The sequence below is a fragment of the Geotrypetes seraphini genome, chromosome 9 (genome assembly GCF_902459505.1).
Source record: "Geotrypetes seraphini chromosome 9, aGeoSer1.1, whole genome shotgun sequence".
In the NCBI taxonomy this organism is placed as follows: Eukaryota; Metazoa; Chordata; class Amphibia; order Gymnophiona; family Dermophiidae; genus Geotrypetes; species Geotrypetes seraphini.
In genome coordinates, this window is record NC_047092.1 from 109,804,703 (window position 1) to 109,825,722 (window position 21,020).

The 21,020-nt window shown below is 42.8% G+C and overlaps 1 protein-coding gene across 1 annotated transcript in view; it reads left to right on the top strand.

Annotated features, from left to right (window-relative positions):
* Positions 1-21,020, top strand: part of DTYMK (deoxythymidylate kinase) — a 190,631-nt gene that overhangs the window by 130,512 nt on the left and 39,099 nt on the right. The window lies entirely within an intron of this gene.

Genomic DNA, 21,020 nt, shown 5'->3' on the forward strand with positions numbered 1-21,020 from the left:
ACCTTGGAGTGGTCTTCGATTCTAACTTCTCATTTTCTACGCACATCCAACAAGCTGCTAAGACCTGTCGCTTCTATCTCTTCAATATCACCAAAATTCGCCTCTTCCTGTCTGAACACACTACCTGGACCCTTGTCCATGCTCTCGTAACCTCACGCTTAGATTACTGCAATCTACTTTTAACTGGTATCCCGCAGTGTCACCTCTTCCCCTTGCAATTTATGCAAAACTCTGCTGCATGACTCATCTTCTACCAATCTCGCTACGCTCATGTCACCCCTCTCCTTAAGTCACTTCACTGGCTCCCTATCCACCATTGCATACAGTTCAAGCTCCTAATTCTGACCTACAAGTGTGTTCATTCTGCTGCCCCTCAATATCTCTCCTCTCTTCTCTCCTTTATACACCTCCCAGAGAACTCCATTCCTCAGATAAGCTGCTTTTAGCTTTACCCTTTTCCTCCACTGCCAATTCCCGACTTTGTTCCTTTCATGTAGCTGCCCCCTATGCCTAGAATAAATTACCCGAGTTTGTCCATCAAGCCCCTTCCCTTGTTTAAAAGCAGACTGAAAACTCACCTTTTTGAGATAGCCTTAAATCCTTAACCCTACTCCTCAGCCCTCCAACCCAGCCAGCTGATTAACCATTCCCCTTAACTGTATCCATGACATCCTGTTTGTCTGTCTTGGCTGTTTAGATTATAAACTTTTTCGCGCAGGGACTGTTTTCTTCTTCTTTGTGACTCTGCAACTTCGTGCATCTGGTAGTGCTATAGAAATCATTAATAGTAGTAGTAAGGAAAGCATGTTTAGAATGTATCATCTTTTTGGCCATACTGTTGTAATGTACAAAATGTTTTATGTAATTGTTTTCTTTATTTTTATGATTTATCTATGTCCTTTCTATAGTGAGAAGTAACCATAATAAGAAAGAAAGATAGCATATTTGCTACTTTTTTTTCTATTGTTTCTAAGCTTGCAAGTATGCAATACATCAGACCTTGGTGTTCAAAATAAATCCCGTAAAGCTCCCCTCCCCAGATAGGACCCAACACCCCTAGAAATGAACCTATAAATAGAAGACAAGGGTGAAAAATAACAGCAAATTAGCCAATTTATTTAAAGAACTTATCTGCTTATCTCCTAAGCAGCTTACAAGTAAATATACACAGTAGAGGTCAAATTTTACCATACATTTTCCAATACATTACAAACATCAATCAGCTTTGTTTACATTGTTCAACAAAAAATTGTAGTCATTCCCAAGCATTTTATTGGATGTCAGAGGGACAGCTAAAAGCTAAGATGAAAAAAATGAGCCTTAAGTAATCATAGAAGTCTCTCCGTCTATGTTGATGATGGGGGAGAGGAATTCAAGAATATGTTTCAAAAGTAAGATAGCAATTGGACAGTCAATGAATGTGCATCTGAACAGAATTTCAAAAAAGTGACGGGATTATTATTCTAACTCCAGTTTTTAAAAAATTCAACTTTTAAAGCTTAATGAGTTGACCAACTATTGCCCTGTGGCCTTGATTACCCCTATTAACTAAGATTCTCCAAGGACAAGTTGGCATACTATTCTCACATGTGGGTGATATTCATGAAACCCAGTACAGACACTACTAAGTGCAATATCATTTATTTTATTTTTTTTTAGTTCAATCATTATTGAAAATTTTATAATATACAGAACAATAGGGCAACAATGACCAATACACTAAGCAAATAGTAACAGAAAATATACAGTTTGTCCATCATTGCCACAGAAAGAAGCCAGGGTAGGAAACATCCTACCAAAACCATAAGCAACGAAACCAGGAAAACTGGCCAGACGTGTAAAATGCAGTGTATTGGCAAAAAATAAAATAAATTAGCAATGTTATTGACAAGGTGAGCAATGAGATCAGTATAGATGAACAGAGTCAGGTTCGCAAGGGGCTGCAGTGGGACATATCGCCTTAAGTAGCCTCAAGGAAGGCAAGCAAGGGCGTCCACATTTTTTTAAACCTACATAGGAAACTGCACCGTTCAGCTGCTATTCTTTCATATTTAGCATATAGACATATTGTACTCCACCATTCATTATGAGACCCATTGGTGAAGTCTTTCCAATTAGCAAATATAATACGTAGTGCAACCAACATCATGAGTTGAAGTAGTAGAATTTTATCCCGAGGGATAGACAAATGAGGGGCAGTCAAACTAACAAGTATGAGCGGATAGGACAGAGGAATATCAATATCCATTAATGAACAAATTTGAGCCCATACACGGTGCCAATAATTTTGCAATAACGGACAGTCAAATATCATGTGTTTCAGTATACCTATTGACAATTTACACGACCAACAGAGGTCACTAGAATGAGCTTTCTGTATTTTAGATAATTTGCTAGGTGTCCAATAGGCCCTTTATACCAAAAAGAAAAAGGACTGGTATAGTGCAGCTGAGCTGGTACATTTGTATAGTGACGTCCACATCAGTCTCCAATCCTTGTCTTCAATAGGTATATTCAATTCAGCTTGCCATCGAGGTTGAGTGGTAAGGATGGAAGATTGCTTAGAAATTTGAAGCGTTTTATACCATTTTGAGGCTTCCTTTTTTTAAATGCAAATGCCAAATAATAGTTCAGAAGATCAGGTTCTTTCCATTTACCCTTTTTACCACTGAGCAGGTCACGAAATGCATGTTTGAGTTGAAGTCATTGGAAAAAAGCTGAAGGTGGAAGGTGATACAGAGAGCTAAGTTTATGTATAGGGTATTTGGAGGCGTTTATTTCTAGTTCTGTGATGGAGGGATTCTTATCTGCAAACTTATACTTATACTTATACTGCAAACCCTCGCTAACTTGTCAGTTATAACCGGACAGATACCAGAAGACTGGAAGATAGCGAACGTAATACCAATCTTCAAAAAAGGATCAAGGGGAGAACCGGGAAACTATAGACCAGTGAGTCTCACATCGGTCCCTGGGAAAATGGTTGAGGCTTTGATTAAAGACAGCATTGTACAGCACCTGGATAACCATGACCTGCTGAGAGGTAGTCAGCATGGCTTCAGGAAAGGGAAGTCATGCTTGACAAACTTACTTCAGTTTTTCGAGGGAGTGAACAAACAAGTCGATAGCGGAGAACCGGTTGACATAATATACTTGGACTTCCAGAAAGCGTTCGACAAAGTACCTCATGCGAGACTTCTCAAGAAACTACAAAGTCATGGAATAGAAGGGGATATACTGAGATGGATAGGAAAATGGCTAGAAAACAGAAGACAAAGAGTGGGCATAAATGGGAAGTACTCAGACTGGAAGAAAGTAACTAGCGGTGTGCCTCAGGGCTCAGTTCTTGGGCCTATCTTATTCAATATCTTCGTAAATGACCTGGAAGAAGAAACGACCAGTGCTATCATCAAGTTTGCAGATGACACAAAACTATGCCGAGCAATCAGGTCACAAAAAGACAGCGAAGAACTCCAGAGAGATTTGAAGCAACTTGAGAGATGGGCAGAAAATTGGCAGATGAGTTTTAATGTAGAAAAATGCAAAGTGATGCACCTGGGCAGTAAAAACAAGGAGCATGGGTACAAACTGTTAGGTATAACAATGGGGAAGAGCGATCAAGAAAAAGACCTGGGAGTACTGATAGATAGAACCCTGAAGCCATCGGCTCAATGTGCAGCGGCGGCAAAGAAAGCTAACAGGATGTTAGGCATGATAAAGAAAGGAATCACGAGTAGATCAAGGGAGGTCATAATGCCGCTTTATAGAGCAATGGTCAGACCACACCTGGAATACTGTGTCCAACACTGGTCTCCATACCTGAAGAAGGATATAACACTACTGGAGAGGGTGCAGAGGAGAGCGACGAAGCTAGTAAAAGGTATGGAGAACTTGAGCTACAAAGATCGCCTCAGAAAACTGGGACTATTCACCCTTGAGAAGAGAAGACTGAGAGGGGATCTGATAGAGACTTTTAAATTGCTAAAAGGAATTGACATAATGGAGCAAGCTCACTCACCAACAGGGGGAAAGGATGGTGAGCAAGAAACAGCGTTATTCACATTGGCAAATGTAACCCAGTCTCGGACCAGAGGTCATGGCCTGAAGCTGAGAGGGGACACGGCCAAGACAAACGTCAGAAAGTTCTGCTTCACACAGCGAGTGGTGAACGCCTGGAACTCTCTCCCGAAAGAGCTGGTGGAGGAAACCACCGTTCTAGGATTTAAGGGAAAATTGGACGCACATCTTCTTGCAGAAGACATTGAGGGATACGAGTGACATTGTATTCGCCAGGGTGTGCCTGGCTGGGCCTCCGCGTGTGCGGAACGCCGGACTAGATGGACCCCGGGTCTGATCCGGTGCAGGCATTTCTTATGTTCTTATGTTCTTATCCTTTTCAAGCAGTAGAAATTTTGTTTTGTCAGTGTTCAGCTTCAATTTGTGATCTGCCATCCATTTTTCCACTGCTTGAAGGGTTTTTTCCAATTTTTCTGTAGAAGCTGGGTCAGGAGCATCAAAGGGTAGGAGTATGGTGATGTCGTCAGCGTAGCTGAATGAAGTTACATTCAGATTGTCTAGGGCAGTGTTTTTCAACCGCTGTTCCGCGGCACACTAGTGTGCCGCGAGATGTTGCCTGGTGTGCCGTACGGTCAGGGCCGCCATCAGGGCAGTACCACCAGTCTAGGGAGAGGGGCGGTCCGCCCCACGTGGACAGGAGAGAGCTGGACGGGGGACCCGCGGAGTTCAATACATCTCGAGCCGCGAGGCTCGTCTTCTGTTCCTGCCTGCCCTGCAGCTAACATATAGCCGATCGCAAGCGTTCCCCGATGTCAGCGCTGACGTCGGAGGGAGGGCTTAAGCAAAGCCCGCCCTCCGACGTCAGCGCTGACGTCGGAGAATACTTCCGTTCGGCTATTTGTGCGCGGCAGGGCAGGCAGGAAGCAGAAGACAAGCCTCGCGGCTTGAGCTTCGTTTTGCTGAGAAAGTTGCAAAGATGGGCTGGGAGGCAAACACGGAACACAAAAGGGGGGAGGGAGTGCGTTTTGGACACAAGGCATGAACTTGGGAGAGAGGAAGGGAGGGAAAGAGATGCTGAGGTGGGGGAGGGAATGCGTTTTTGGACACAGAAGAAATGGACTTGGGAGAGAGGAAGGGAGGGAAAGAGATGCTGAGGTGGGGGAGGGAATGGGTTTTTGGACACAGAAGGCATGGACTTGGGAGAGAGGAAGGGAGGGAAAGAGATGCTGAGGTGGGGGAGGGAATGCGTTTTTGGACACAGAAGAAATGGACTTGGGAGAGAGGAAGGGAGGGAAAGAGATGCTGAGGTGGGGGAGGGAATGCGTTTTTGGACACAGAAGAAATGGACTTGGGAGAGAGGGAGGGAAAGAGATGCTGAGGTGGGGGAGGGAATGAGTGTTTGGACACAGAAGGCATGGACTTTGGAGAGAGGAAGGGAGGGAAAGAGATGGTTGTGTACACGGGGAATAGAAGAAAGGAGAATTTTTGGTCATAGGGAGGGAGTGAGGTACAGATAGTGGCATACCAGGGTGGGGGGGGGGCGGTCTGCCCCACCCCGGGTTTACGTCCCAAGGGGGTGCACAGCTGGCCACCCTCCAGTGTTGTCCCTAGGCCGGCAAACTGCGGCTCTTTAGCCACTTGAGTGCCACCGCCGCCATCGGGAACAGGCCGGCGCCAAGTTCTCCCTGCTTTTCCCTGTGGGGCCGGCCAACTCTCGCCACTCGCGTCAATTCTGACGTCAGAGAGGACGTTCTGGGCCAGCCAATCGCTGCCTGGCTGGCCTAGAACGTCCTCTCCGACATTAGAATTGACGACGGGTGGCGAGAGTTGGTCGGCCCTGCGGGGAAGAGAAGCAGGGAGAACTCGGTGCCGGCCTGTTCCCGATGGCGGCAGTGGCAGCCTATTCCCCAGTGGCGGTGGCAGCATTATAAAATACTTTCTTTGTGTTTATTTGATTCCTATATATTTATATATAGTCAATATAGGCACAGTTACATTTTTTAACTTTTTCTAATGGTGGTGTGCCTCGTGATTTTTTTCATGAAACAAGTGTGCCTTTGCCCAAAAAAGGTTGAAAAACACTGGTCTAGGGTAAGCCCAAGGGAGGATAAGAAGAGGTTGAAGAGAGTAGGTGAGAGTGGTGATCCTTGAGGAACTCCACAGGGGTTGGACCATGGTTCTGATTTAAGATTGTTTGACTTTACTCTATAAGATCTGTATTTAAGGAATCCTTTGAACCAATTATATACCCTGCCTGAGATCCCTGTGGCTTCTAGTATCTGTAGTAGGATGGTGTGGTCGACCAGATCGAATGCTGCAGATAGATCGAGTTGAATTATCAGCATCCTTCTGCCTTTGCTGAGGTGCTGTCGGTCTGTGTCTAGTAGGGTTACTAGTAAAGTCTCCTTGCTATGGTTGGATCTGAATTCGGATTGAGAGGGGTGGAGAAGATTGTGGTCTTCCAGGTAATTTGTGAGGAATTGTGCAACTAGTCCTTCTATAAGTTTGACATATATTGGTATTGAGGCGATGGGTCTATAGTTAGAGGGGTTATCTATAAGGCCTTTGTGGTCCTTCACAATTGGAGTGATTATGATTTCTCCTTGGTGCTGCGGTAAAAAGGCATGGTGATAATCCAGGAAATTCGGAAAGTTGAGACCTCCATCTTGTCTAGGTAACTTAAGTTTATGTAGCGCTATTCTAGGGATTTTATTATTCCAGAGGAATTTGGTCAAAAGTTGGTCCACACGTTTATAAAATGTTAAAGGTAACAAAACGGGAAGCATGCTGAGGGGATATAAAATCTTCGGTGCTATCACCATTTTGATTGACTCAATTCTTCCCCACCAAGATAGGTTCAATGGGTTCCATCGAGAAGTGAGGGTAGTGATCATATGTAATATATCTTCCACAGCAAATTTTATCGTATCCTCAATAGTTGGGCCAAAATGTATCCCTAGATACTTAAGTTTTCCTTGCGACCACTGAAAGTTATATTCCGCTATCGAGTGTTGAAGCACAAAATTGTTAAGTGGCATCAATTCAGTTTTGGTGGCATTAAGCTTGTACCTAGAATAGTGTGAATAAAAGTCGATGAGATCTAGTAAATGAGGTAAAGAGTGAGGTCAGTATAGATCAATACATCGTCCGCATAAGCAGAGAGCTTCAATCCCATAGTTCCTCTAGTAATACCGGCAATTATCAGAAGAATGTCGTATAAAAAGAAGTAATGGTTCAAGTGCTAAATTAAAAAGTAAGGGCGATAAGAGGGACATCCCTGTCTCGTACCCCTAGTAGGGTGAAAAATTTCACAGATTAGACCGTTATCTTGAGTGATGTAGTGGGTTTAGTATATAAGATCTTGACCAGTGGAAATGAATTATTCAGAAAAACCAAACCAAAGCCATTGCGCTAAACATAAACTGCCACTCAACTCTATCAAACGCTTTTTCAGCGTCAAGAGCGAGAGCTAAATAAGGATGAGACGAGTGTTGAGCAATTTGGATGAGAGATGTGAACAGTCCTAGTATTATCACTCGCCAATCTCCCCGCCAAAAATCCGTTCTGGCTCTTCACCAATCAACTTGGGTAGTACAATTTGCATTCTATCTGCTAAAAATTGTTTGCATATATTTAGCGTCTATGTTAATAAGGGATAGAGGTCTATAATTTGAATTTTTAATGGTCCTTACCTGGCTTGGTAATGACAATTATAGACGCTTCCGTAAAGGTACCTGTGACTATGCCCGTGGAGTTAAAGTAGAGTGTACAGTTGAAGTAACTGGGGAGCTAAAATATCCTGAAAAGTATGTAGAAATTCACACCGTGAAGGCCGTCAGGTCCAGGGGACTTCTTCCTCGCCATCGCTTCAGGGAAGAGATAATATCATCAACCGTGATGTCCCGATATGAGCAACATATTATTCTCTATGGTCAATTGAGGTCGTTGTGTCATAGGAGTAAGAAATTCAGTGACATCTCTGTCGGACAGCTCTGTAGAATATAAAGATTCATAGAATAATTTAAAATTATGAAGGATTTCTAGTGGTTCTGTGCATTTGGTACCATATTTGTCCAATATGGCATAAATATGAGATTTTTCTTCACGAAGTTTCAAATATTTGGCCAAAAGATGGCCACTTTGATTATTGGTACTATGGTAACATGCAGTTTGCATAAACAGAGTATTACCAGCTTGTGTACTTGTAAGTGCAGATTATGTGCTAATCTGGATTCTCGCAGCTCAGTCAATATCTGCATATTTTCAGGCTGTAGTTATGTAAAATCTCCAATCTCTTGATTTTCCCTTCCTGTTCCTGTAGGATTTGTTTGGTACGTTTATTTCTACCTGCTTGATATGCTATTTTGCACCCTCTAATATAAGCTTTACAGGCATCCCATAAAGTGACCCTATTCTTGTGTGCAAGAGAGTTAAATTTAAAATAATCCTTCAGAGCATTTCCTATTTTAAGGACAAACTGTGGGGATCATCCAATAATTGCATTATTAAATCTCCAAGAATGAGGAGATGTAGATTGTATCATAATAGCATCCAAATGCAGCTCAGATCGCAGCATGGGTCAGAAATGGAGATCTCATTTATCAATGCAGCTATAATGTTGTTCGAGAAGTTTTTTACTTAGAAAAAAAATAATCAAGACGGGAGCACGAATTGTGAGGTGGGTGAATAAAAGGAGAATTGAGAATCTGTGCGATGTAAAAATCTCCAAGGTATACAATCAAATCCAAAATGAGATAGCATGTTATGCAAGCTGTGCCAAGGCTCTGGGTTATTTTGTACGATACAGTGGACTTCCTATCAATAAGAGGGTTCAAGGACCAAATTGAAATCTCCTGCCAATATATAGGCATGAGAGGACTCAGCTAGGTGCTATGGGACGTAAGGTATCAAAGAAGAGTGGGTCATCAACGTTAGGTGCATATACATTGAAAATTGAAAGCATGTGATTCATTAGTTGAATCGTTATCAAATTCCAACGTCCTTAGGACCGTATCATTTTTGTGATTTAAAATTTGGAGAGACTCAGGATTATTTCGAACTAGGATAGCAGTACCATTTCTCTTTTTGGTGGCTGGCGAATAATAAACCTCCCTGGACACAACTAGTCTTTAACTTAAGGTTTTCTGCAGCTGTCAAATGCATCTCCATGAAACAGTATTATATCTGGAGATTTAACGAAAGACATGAGTAAGTATTTTTTTCCATTTGATTGGGGTTATTAAAACCTTTACATTTAAGGAAAGAGTAGTTTCAGCGAGTAATTAGACACCTGCAGCCCCCGCAAAACCCATCAAACATAGTTGCATCAAATAAACCATATCTGGAAAAAAGAAACAGCGTCCTGTGTGCCAATATACCAGTATTCGCGTCCTCAAAAACTTAAACAGACGGATATATGGTAAACAATCTCTGTGGGAAACGAGTACATAGAAAGCCGCACAACTACCTCACGGCTGCTTAATACAATTCAAAGTAGATAATAATCGCCAAATGTAAGTACCAGGTCTTGCAATAGGCATGAAAACAAAATATAAACAACTATGAATAGTATTACAGCATCTTCAGGAATTTATGCCATGTAGACAATCTATCGGAGTAAAATAACAACCGGTCATCCCCAGCAGAACGCAGAAAGTGGATTAACAAGTATAGCCATCTCAAGCTATATTAAGTAAATATTTCATCAGAAAAAAACAGTACAGAAAATTATATGATTATATAGAAGCACAAGGACAACATTAATCCATTATGATGGGCAAAGGTTAGTGGACAATAGAAAAGAAGAAGAATAACTAATGGACATTCAGCTAAGTGAAAGCAGAGACAGCACCAGAAGCATTATTGCAGAATAATATATAGTTATAGGAAAATAACAGGAACACATCAAAGGATATTGGTACTGGCGCTACTCCGAGAGAAGTTCAGAGAGAAGCGACACAACATGATTAAGGGATGGAAAGCCTTTCATATGCTGAGAGATTGGAAAAACTGGGACTCTTTTCCCTGGAGAAGAGAAGACTTAGAGGGGATATGAGAGAGACTTACAAGATCATGAAGGGCATAGAGAGAGTAGAGAGGGGACAGATTCTTCAAAACTTTCAGAAAATAAAAAAACAAAGAGAGGGCATTCGGAAAAGTTGAAAGGGGACAGATTCAAAACGAATGCTAGGGAAGTTCTTCTTTACCTAACGTGTGTGGACACCTGGAATGGCGCTTCCAGAGGACTTATAGGGCAGTCGTACGGTACTGGGGTTTATAGAAAGGGATTGGACAATTTCCTGCTGGAAAAGGGGGATAGAGGGGGTATAGATAGAGAATTACTGCACAGGTCCTGGACCTGGGGGGCCGCCGCGTGAGCGGACTGCTGGGCGCGAAATGGACCCTCAGGTCTGACCCAGCGGAGGCATTTCTTATGTTCTTATGTTAAACAATGTGTCGTCATTTGTGGTGGTGTGATATAGAGTATAGGTAGCATTTCCCAGTATCAATCCTTTGCAAGTAAATAAATTACCTGAACAAAACAGTGCAGATACTTATATAGGGGAAGAGAATTCAGTAACACTCCAGGGCCTATGGGAACAGTCAGAATGATATGAATACAATATAAGAAGTATAAAGCAGAGGACATCTATCCATTGTAAGCATAAGCATCACCAGGCAGATTAAAGCAAGAAATCATGTAATGAACATAGCAGCAGTGTAATATAAAATAGTAGAAGTAAACATAAAACATCAATCTATTAAAAGCAGAGACATCCCTAGACATTGCATTACAGCAAAGTAATTGGCATATAGAGAAGCAGCATAACAATAGAGCTTAGAAAGATAATAAGTGGTAATGCAATATAGAAGAAATATGAGAAACGTGAAACATCATTCATAGTCATGGTCAATCAAAATAACAAAGTAGGTAATATGTATTGTGATGATGTGACCCGCAATAGAAGAAGATAGAGTAATATAGATATTTAGAAGGAAGTGAGAAAAAGTAATATAGATATTTAGAAGGAAGTGAGAAAAAGTATAACAACAACACACCAGGTAATATTAACGGTGCGGATAAAATATATATTAGAAGAATAAACTAGAGGCAACTATCTGTGGTAACCAAATGCGTCAACAGGTATTGCAGAAATTGACATGGTATGGAAAAGGAGCAGAAAAATAACAAATCAGGTAATATACTTTGTAGGTATGTGATAGACAATAGAAGAATAAACTTAAGACATCTATCTATTGTAAACAAATGTGACAGCAGATAAAGTAATACAGAGGTTTACATAATAGTGAGAAAGAGCAGAAAAATAATAACCAGGCAATAAATTGTATTGATGTGATAAACAATAGAAGAATAAACTTAAGACATCTATCCATTGTGAGCAAATGTGACCTCAGGTATGGCATTGCAGAGATTTACATGGTAGTGAGAAAGAGTAGTAAAATAACAAATCAGATAATATTGATCGCTGTGAGGTGACATACAATAGGAGAATAAACTTAAGACATCTATCCATTGTAAACAAATGCATCAATAGGTAGGGTATTGCAGAGATTGATATGAGTCAGAGAAGGAGCAGAAAATTAACAACCCAGTTGATATAAATTGAAGATATGTGATATACAATAGAAGAATAAACTTAAGATATCTATCTATTGCAATCAAATGTAACAGCGGGTATAACAACATTTTAAATGGTAGTATAAGGAGCAGAAAATAATAAACCAGGCAATACAAGTTATACTGATGTGATATACAATAGAAGAATAAATCTAAGACATCTATCTATTGTAAACAAATGCATTCCCAGGTAGAGTGTTGCATGGATTGATAAGATACAAAGGAGGAGCAGAAAATTAACAAACGAAGTGATGAAAATTGTAGATATGTGATACACAACAGAAGAATAAACTTAAGACATCTATCTATTGTGATTAAATGTAACAGCAAGGAAGGTATAGCATAAGTTTAGGTGTTGGTATAAAGAGCAGAAAAATAATAACCCAAGCAATATGAATTGAATTGATGTGATATACATTATAAAAATAAACTTAAGATATCTATCTATTGTGAGTAAATGTAACATCAGGTAGGGCAGGTCAGAGATCTATATGACAGTGAAAAAGAGCAGAAAAACAACAAATCAGGAAATATTAATCGTAATGATGTGATATACATTAGAAGAAGAAACTTAAGTAGGGTATTGCAAAGATTAAAATGGTAGAATGAAGTAGCAGTGGATTAACCAAACATATACTGTGAATTGTAGAGATGTGACATACAATAGAAGAAATAAACTTAAGACAATCTATCTATTGTAAGTAAATGTGATAACAATCAGGGCATTGCTAGAAATAAATATGAGAGCGAGAAGGAGCAGAAAATGACAAATCAAGTGATAATAATCATAGTGATGTGATATACAATAGAAGAATAAACTTAAGACATCTATCTATCGTAAACTAATATGGTATTAGGTAAGGTATTACGGATATTAATAAGGTATAGCAAATAGGCAGAAGAATAGTAAATCTAGTTATAAGACAGTATGGGACATGGTATCCAATAGAAGAATTAAACTTAAGACATCTGTCTATTGGAGGCCAGGTATTAGCAAGTAGAAACATGATAGAGAGAGGTGGCGATGGAGATATGTAGTAAAACAAAAGTAACCTGACTATTGCAGTGATGTAATGTAAAATATGAAAAAGTAATCTCAATGCATTAATTTAGTTGGAAACAAACCGTATGACTGACAATAAAAGGAATACTACGAAACACTTCTATCAAGGCTAAGCATAAAAAGTCAGTAGTCATAATAGTCACAGAGCAATGAAACATGAAAGTGATACACGTCGTATACAGCAGGCCGCATCATGGGTGATATTGAGCATACAGGGAGAAACACAGAAAGGTGAGCAGCGCACTTATCCAAGCAGGAGATTTGAAGCACAGCAAATTTAAGAGCTGCGTATAGATAGCGGGTTTTCCGGAATGTGACAAAACGCTGTGTACAGTTAGCTCACATGGTGCTGAATTTTTCACGCCAGCCGCCACGTGTCACCATCTTCCTGAAGGCAGTGAAGGCGCCATGATGTCTGCCAAAACTTTGTCACTGGAATGGCGCTCGAGAGAGAGGATAGAACAGAAGCCCATAAAGTAATTCACAAACCAAGGCATAATGTAGAGATGGTGAGAATAGAAGCCTACGTAATCATATCTACAAGGCCGTTGAAGAAGAAAGATTGTCCAGTAAGTCATACCGTAGAGTATTTCTGCAGGTCCGGTGAGAATGAGCTAGTTGATAGTATCGCAAGTACATGGCATTAGCGAAAGAAAGCAAACCGCATGGCTTTCACACTACATCAATTGGTGAGGGTCGCATCTCTTCTATGAAGTCAGCGTGCGCGATGGGATCCATAAAGTCTTTAGTAGTATTATTTAGAGTTACCCGCATTTGCGCCGGGTACATCATACCATATTTGGCATTAAATTCCTTCAACTTGGGGAGATATGCTAACATTTGCTTGCGAAGCTGAGCGGTTCTTTTGCTCAGATCCGGTACGAATAGAACATTATATCAATCAAGCTTTAAAGGAGCTTCACCTTCGCGCGTGCCATGATTTCAGGTATTTGGCTGAAGCGAAGCAGCCGAAGCACAATCGGGCATGGAAATCGAGCATTCTAGAGCACATGGGAAGGAACTCTGTGAGCGTGGTCGATCTCCAACGGTTTGTCAAATTGTATATCTAGAATCTTGGGAATGAAGGTTTCCAGGTATTTAATCATATTAGTTGATTCAGTTCCTTCCGGGATCAATAGAAACATAGAAATAGACGGCAGATAAGGGCCCACGGCCCATCTAGTCTGCCCACCTTAAATGTCCCTCCCCTACCTTTGCCCTGTGAAGAGATCCCATGTGCCGATCCCATTTGGCCTTAAAATCAGGCACGCTGCTGGCCTCAATCACCTGTAGTGGAAGACTATTCCAGCGATCAACCACTCTTTCAGTGAAAAAGAATTTCCTGGTGTCACCTCGGTAGTTTCCCGCCCACTGATTTTCAACGGATGCCCTCTTGTTGTCGTGGACCCTTGAAAAAGAAGATATCTTCCTCCGCCTCGATGCGGCCCGTAAGATTACTTGAACGTCCTCGATCATGTCCCCCCCTCTCTCTGCGCTCCTCGAGCGAGTATAGCTGTAATTTGTCAAGCCGTTTTTTGTATGGTAGATCCTTGAGTACCCGAGACCATCCGGGTGGCCATTCTTTGCACCCGACTCCAGTCTCAGCACATCCTTGCGATATATGCGGCCTCCAGAAATTGCACACAGTATTCCAGGTGGGGCCTCACCATGGATCATACAATGGCATAATGACTTCCGCCTTACGACTGACGAAACCCCTTCGTAATGCAGCCCAAGATTTGTCTTGCCTTGGACGAAGCCTGCTCCACTTGATTGGCAGACTTCATGTCCTCACTGACGATTACCCCCAAGTCTCGTTCTGCTACCGTTTTTGCTAGGATCTCGCCATTAAGGGTATAAGACTTGCATGGATTCTGGCTGCCCAGGTTGCATAACTTGCATGTTTTTTGGCATTGAAGTTGAGTTGCCATGTCCTAGACCATCGCTCCAGTAGGAGTAGGTCGTGCATCATGTTGTCGGGCACTGAATCTTCGTCTGTTGTGCAGTTGCCCACTACATTACTCAGTTTGGCGTCATCGGCGAATAATGTTATTTTACCTCGAAGGCCCTTCTGCCAAGTCTCTTATAAAGAATGTAGAATAGGATTGGGCCCAAGACTGAGCCCTGTGGTACTCCACCAATCACCTCTGTCATTTCGGAGGGGGTGCCGTTCACCACCACCCTTTGGAGCCTACCTCCAAGCCAGCTCCCAATCCATTTCGTCAATGTGTTACCTAATCCTATAGAACTCATCTTGCTCAGTAACCTGCGGTGTGGTACGCTATCGAATGCTTTGCTAAAGTCCAGGTACACGATGTCCAGGGACTCCCAATATCACAGTTTCCCCCGTTACCCAATCAAAGAAGCTGATCAGGTTGGATTGGCAGGATCTCCCTTAGTAAATCCATGTTGTCGGGGATCCCGTAGATTCTCTTCATCCAGGATCTTATCTAATTGGTGTTTGATTAGAGTTTCCATTAGTTTGCTCACTATCGATGTTAGACTCACTGGTCTGTAGTTTGCTGTCTCCATCTTTGAGCCTTTCTGTGGAGTGGAATGACGTTAGCCGTCCTCCAGTCCAACGGGATGCTGCCTGTACTAAGGGAGAGGTTGAAGAGCGCGGACAGTGGCTCCGCCAAGACATCACTCAGCTCCCTAAGCACCCTGGGGTGCAGGTTGTCCGGCCCCATGGCTTTGTTAACCTTGAGCTTTGACAGCTCACCGTAGACACTGCTGGGCGTAAACTCAAAGTTACTAAACGGGTCAACTGAGCCAACCCTTGTCTGTAGCTGAGGGCCGAGCCCTGGCGCTTCTCGGGTGAAGACTGAGCAGAAGTATTCATTTAATAGTTGGGCTTTTTCCGAATCCTTTTCCACATAGTCTCCGTCTGGTTTCCTAAGACGTACAATCCCGCCTGAGTTTTTTCTTCTATCACTGATATACCTGAAGAAGGATTTATCTCCCTTCTGGATGTTCTTTGCTAGAGACTCCTCCATGAGGAATTTAGCCTCCCTGACTGCTGTTTTGACGGCTTTTGATTTGGCCAGGTAGTCTGCTCTAGAGTCCTGCTTCCCTGATTGTTTGTAAGAGATGAATGCTTTTTTCTTCTCCTTGATCAGGTCTGAGATCTCCACAGTAAACCACTGTGGCTTATTGTTCCTTCGCCGTTTACTTACTGATTTTACATAGCGGTTTGTTGCTTCTTGTATGGTTGCTTTCAAAGTCGACCACATGTCTTCCACGTTATCGGTTTCTTCTTGGCTTTGTAGCGCCTGGTGAACGAAGTCTCCCATTTCTTTGAAATTTGTGTCCTTGAATTTGAGGACTTTGGTTAGTGTAGTAGATTAGTGAAACCTTTCCTGATATTGAACCATACCATGTTGTGGTCACTGGAGGCCAATGTGTCGCCCACCGAGACCTCTGTGACACTTTCTCCATTGGTAAGTATCAGGTCCAGTATTACCTGATCCCTTGTCGGTTCCAACACCAGTTGCCTGAGGCTTGCTCCTTTCATAGAGTTTAATAGCCTCCTGCTGCTGCCGGAAGCAGAGGTAAGTGTAACCCAATCCACATCAGGCATGTTGAAGTCACCTAGCAATACTGTGTCCCCACGCAAGGTGATATTTTTCTAGATCTTTGATTATTTCCATATCCAGGTCATCCTGTTGTCTTGGGGGTCTGTAAATTACGCCAAGATACAAGCATTTGTCCTTCCCTCTGGCCAAATTAACCCAAAGGGATTCCCCAGTATACTGGACATCTGAGATTCTCGTGACCTTAATGTCATCTTTAGTATATAATGCTACACCCCTCCCTTCCTACCCTCTCTGTCCCGGCGAAGCAAGTGTAACCCGGTATGACCAATGTCCCACCCGTGGGAGTCTGTAGAGCCAGGTTTCGGATATCGCCACCACATCCAGGTCGGCATTCCTTATTTCTGTTTCCAATTCCAGGATCTTGTTTCCTAAACTGTGTGCGTTGACGTACATAGCCCTCCATGTTATATTTTTTGTTATGTCTCAGTGGGGATATTCCTGTTGAGCTATTTGAACACCTTTAGCATTGTTTGTGTTATTTGTGCTTTCCTGAGGCTCAGAACCACAATGTGTACTCCCCATATACCCAGAACTACAGTGTGTACTCCCCCTAGACCCTAATAAATAGGGATCCCTAATATTCTCAGATTATTTCGGCGGGATCTTAAATTCGCTTCTTCCAATTCCCGTTCAAGTTGAGGAATCTTTTTGACTTGCAATTGCAGGTCTTTGATGTGTGTCTGCTGAGTAGCTTGTTTATCTTCTACCGATTGTAGTCTTTGCTGGAACTGTTCAACATCTTCCCTCATGTCGGCAATGTCAGATTTAATCTCCGTGACATCAATCTGAACATCCACTAGCATAGAGCGTAGGGTCTTAAGCGCAACCAATATGGCCTGCGGGCTGTCGTCTTCTTTGTTTTCATCCGACGGCTTTTTAGGAGATGGTGGGTCAGGCTTGTGCCATTTGTCTACTTTCGAAGAAGCCATGTCGTTACAGGAGTAAGTAGATGTTTTGACCTCTCAAAAAAAAGAGTTTTGAAGAAGCGATTATTTTGATTTGGTAATTGTACAGCCGGAGCTCTGCAGTTATGTTGCCATCTCCTATCTGGCTCGCTAGCACTCCTACAATATCACTTTAAATCTTTAGTCAGTGCCCATACTGCATGTGCCAGTACCATGCCTTTCCACCCAATATCTGCTCATTTTCCAAGGAGCTGAGAAGCTGTGTCTTCAGTTTTCTCTTCAGCATATCAATACCTACCTTTTTTTTTTTTTTTGTATCTTCCCATACTTATTTTTCATTGTTTTCCTCATAATTCATTCTTTTTATCCTGTTCCAGTATTTTACCCAGGTTTGGTTTATTTTTGTCAACTTCTGTTTTGTCCTTCAAGCCACTTGGAGCCCTTTTTTCTTCCCCAGGAGTGTCAACCGTTTTCAGCATCCTAGTTACTCAAAGGGCACTTTGAGCCCTTTGATTTGGCATCTGCTGTTTCCCCTCTATGTCAAAGAGAGTGTGGCTAAGAAATGATCTTGATTTAATCAGACCATTTCAGGCTCTGATACACATAATTGGTGTGTCCATTGTCTGGATCTTGAGACATCAGGACTTTCACTGTGTTCTTTGCTTCTGCATGTAAGAGAGGTCACTGAAAGCACAAAACTTTAGTTCAAAAACCCTTTTGCAACCACATCAGCATTGAGCATGGCAGGGAACTCAAAAATCAACACTCAACCTCCTATGATGCGGGCATTGATACTGTTTATTAGTTGTGGAATCTGCCCTTAAGCATTCATGCAGCTCACACTCTCACACTTCTCCAGGCAGAAAAGCCAGGGCATTAGATTCTTTTAGCAGACATATATTTTCTAATCAACTGTGCTCATCAATAGAATTATGGACTACCAGTTCTACATTTCGACTTATTTTAAATCCTTCCTTACTTAAACAACTGTCTGAGTTTACGGAATTCTCCTCCCAGACAAACTAAAACAGTTTCAATAATTGTTTAAGAACTTGTTTACTTTGAGAAAGTATATGATTAGAGGAATTTTATATGCAAGCAAATGTTTCTTCTTAAACATCTGCAGTTGCAATTACAACATGCTGTTTAGCTTGGTTTAAAGTCTTTGATTTGGAGACTTGGTTCAAGAATGGCCACACGGATGGTCACAGGGCTCAGGGATCTCCCGTATGAGGAATGGCTGAATAAATTGTAGCTCTACTCCCTGGAGGAACGCAGGGAGAGGGGGGACATGATCGAAACATTCAAATACCTCACGCGCCGTATCGAGGTGGGGGAGGATATCTTCTTCAAGGAACCCACGTCAACACGAGGGCATCCATGGAAAATCAGGGGAGGGACATTGCATGGCGACACCAGGAAATACTTCTTCACCGAGAGGGTGGCGGATCGATGGAATGGTCTTCCGATACAGGTGATTGAGGCCAGCAGTGTGCCTGATTTTAAAGCTAAATGGGATCGAATGGTGGGTTCTCTTCGCAAAGGGAGGTAGGGGAGGGTCATTGGTGTGGGCAGACTTGATGAGCCTTGGCCCTTATCTGCCGTCACTTTCTATGTTTCTATGTTGTAAGTAATACAACCTGTTTGGGATAAAATTGAAGAGGTTACACATAAGATTTTAAAAAATATGCGGATGCTATGAACCTTTCAATCTTCATCATCTAGAAGATATTCTGCTTCATCCAGAGTGACGTTGATATTATCCCAGGACAAGCAGGCAGCCTATTCTCACATATGGGTGACGTCACCGACAGAGCCCGGATGCGGAAGCCTCACAAGCAGACTTGCTTGAAGAAACTCGAAGTTTTGAGTCACCAACACCGCGCATGCGCAAGTGCCTTCCCGCCCAACGCAGTGCGCGTCTCCTCAGTTCTCAGTTTTCTGCGGAGCCGAGAAGTCCATCTTTGACTCTCTGCGTTTAACTTCGTTACTTTGTGCCTTTTCTGAACCGCGGTTTGTATTTTTTTCCTCACGAATCGCTATTCTTTTATTTCTTTCATTTTTAGTCTAAAAAAATAAATACATTTTTCATCTTCCGTCCGTTTGCCGGGACAGGCCGGCCGCTCAGCCATAGCCCGAAGGCTTTGATCTTGTGGCGGCTATTTTTACTTCTATGTCCCGGCCTGTCACGGGCTTCAAGAAGTGTAGCAAGTGTCAGCATGCGATTTCTCTTATGGACCCACACGGTCGCTGTCTCAAGTGCCTTGGGCCGAAATATCATCCGAAGTCATGCCTGCGCTGTACTACGCTTCAACCTCGAGCCTTCAACCGTCGTTGTATTTTGGTGGATAAGCTCTTCGAGATGGATTCTTCTTCTGATCCCTCGACTTCAGAGGCGACCTCAGCCTCGACTCCGATTGAGGTCCCTCATGCTTCTACTGCTTCTACCTCGAGCCTCATCAGACCTTCATCGTTTGCAGCGGCTCTTTCTTCGACGACATCTGCTGTATCTTCCCCTGTTTCCTCAGGTCAGATAGCTCAGTAGACGGTATCAGCGGTGGTGATTAAAGTGCCTAAGATTTCCAAGTCAAAGCGCATTCACACTGCCCCGAGGGCCCCACCAGCCAAAGCAAGTAGTCCGGTTTCAGACGCGGATCCATCCTTGCCGGCTTCTTTCCAGACCATGTTGGGAGAAGCATTTCATTCAGTTCCTTACTAATATGGGACTGAAGCTTCTTCCTCTTATCCAGCCTAGGCATTCAGCAGATTCCCACGAGGTCGAACCGCTTCCTTTGCCTCAGTCTGAGCTTACACACTCTTTGCAGGGAGCAGAGTCTTTGCGAGTGTCTGGTCTGGCATCTAAGCACGTGAAGCAAGGAGCAGAATCTTTGCAAGTGCCTCGACAGGAATCCTCATAATCTATACAAGGAGCAGAGTCTTTGGAAGTGCATCGAGGTTCCTGCATCAAGCCTCTTGAGCTTCGATCTACAGCCTCCAGTCCTATCCATTCTTTGATAGCATCGGCTGCTTCTGTCTCCGAGGTGAAGTCTCCTCAATCTCCGAGATCTGCTTCCAGGCACAGTTCTCACCGACGATCGAGGCCTTCATCGAGGCATCCTTCCAGGTGTAGTTCTTCTTCTAAAGAACGACCTTCTTCAACTAAGCCTCGATCTACCCCTACTTCGACTAGACCACCGACTCCTCGTTCGAGGTTTCCAATGCCGAACCTCGAGGATGTAGCGGTTTTGATTGCCTCGTCCTAGTCACCATATTCATTTGATGCCTTTTTTTCCTGCCAAAGCTTCATCTTCGACCAGGCTGCTTCGACGTCCTTGAGTCCTCGAGGCAAAGCATTGGCAGATCAGCTATCTTTCTCATCTTTACTTCGTCAGATGGCTGTGGACTTGGATAAGAACATAAGAATTGCCACTGCTGAGTCAGACCAGTGGTCCATCATGCCCAGCAGTCCGCTCACGCGGCGGCCCTCTGGTCTAAGACCAGAACCCTAACAGACTAGCCCTACCAGCGCACGTTCTTGTTCAACAGAAACTTGTCTAACTTTGTCTTGAATCCTTGGAGGGTATTTTCCCCTATAACAGCCTCTGGAAGGGCATTCCAGCTTTCTACCACTCTCTGGGTGAAGAAGAACTTCCTTACGTTTGTACGGAATCAATCCCCTTTCAACTTTAGAGAGTGCCCTCTTGTTCTCCCTACCTTGGAGAGGGTGAACAACCTGTCCTTAGCTATTAAGTCTATCCCCTTCAGTACCTTGAATGTTTCGATCATGTCCCCTCCTCTGT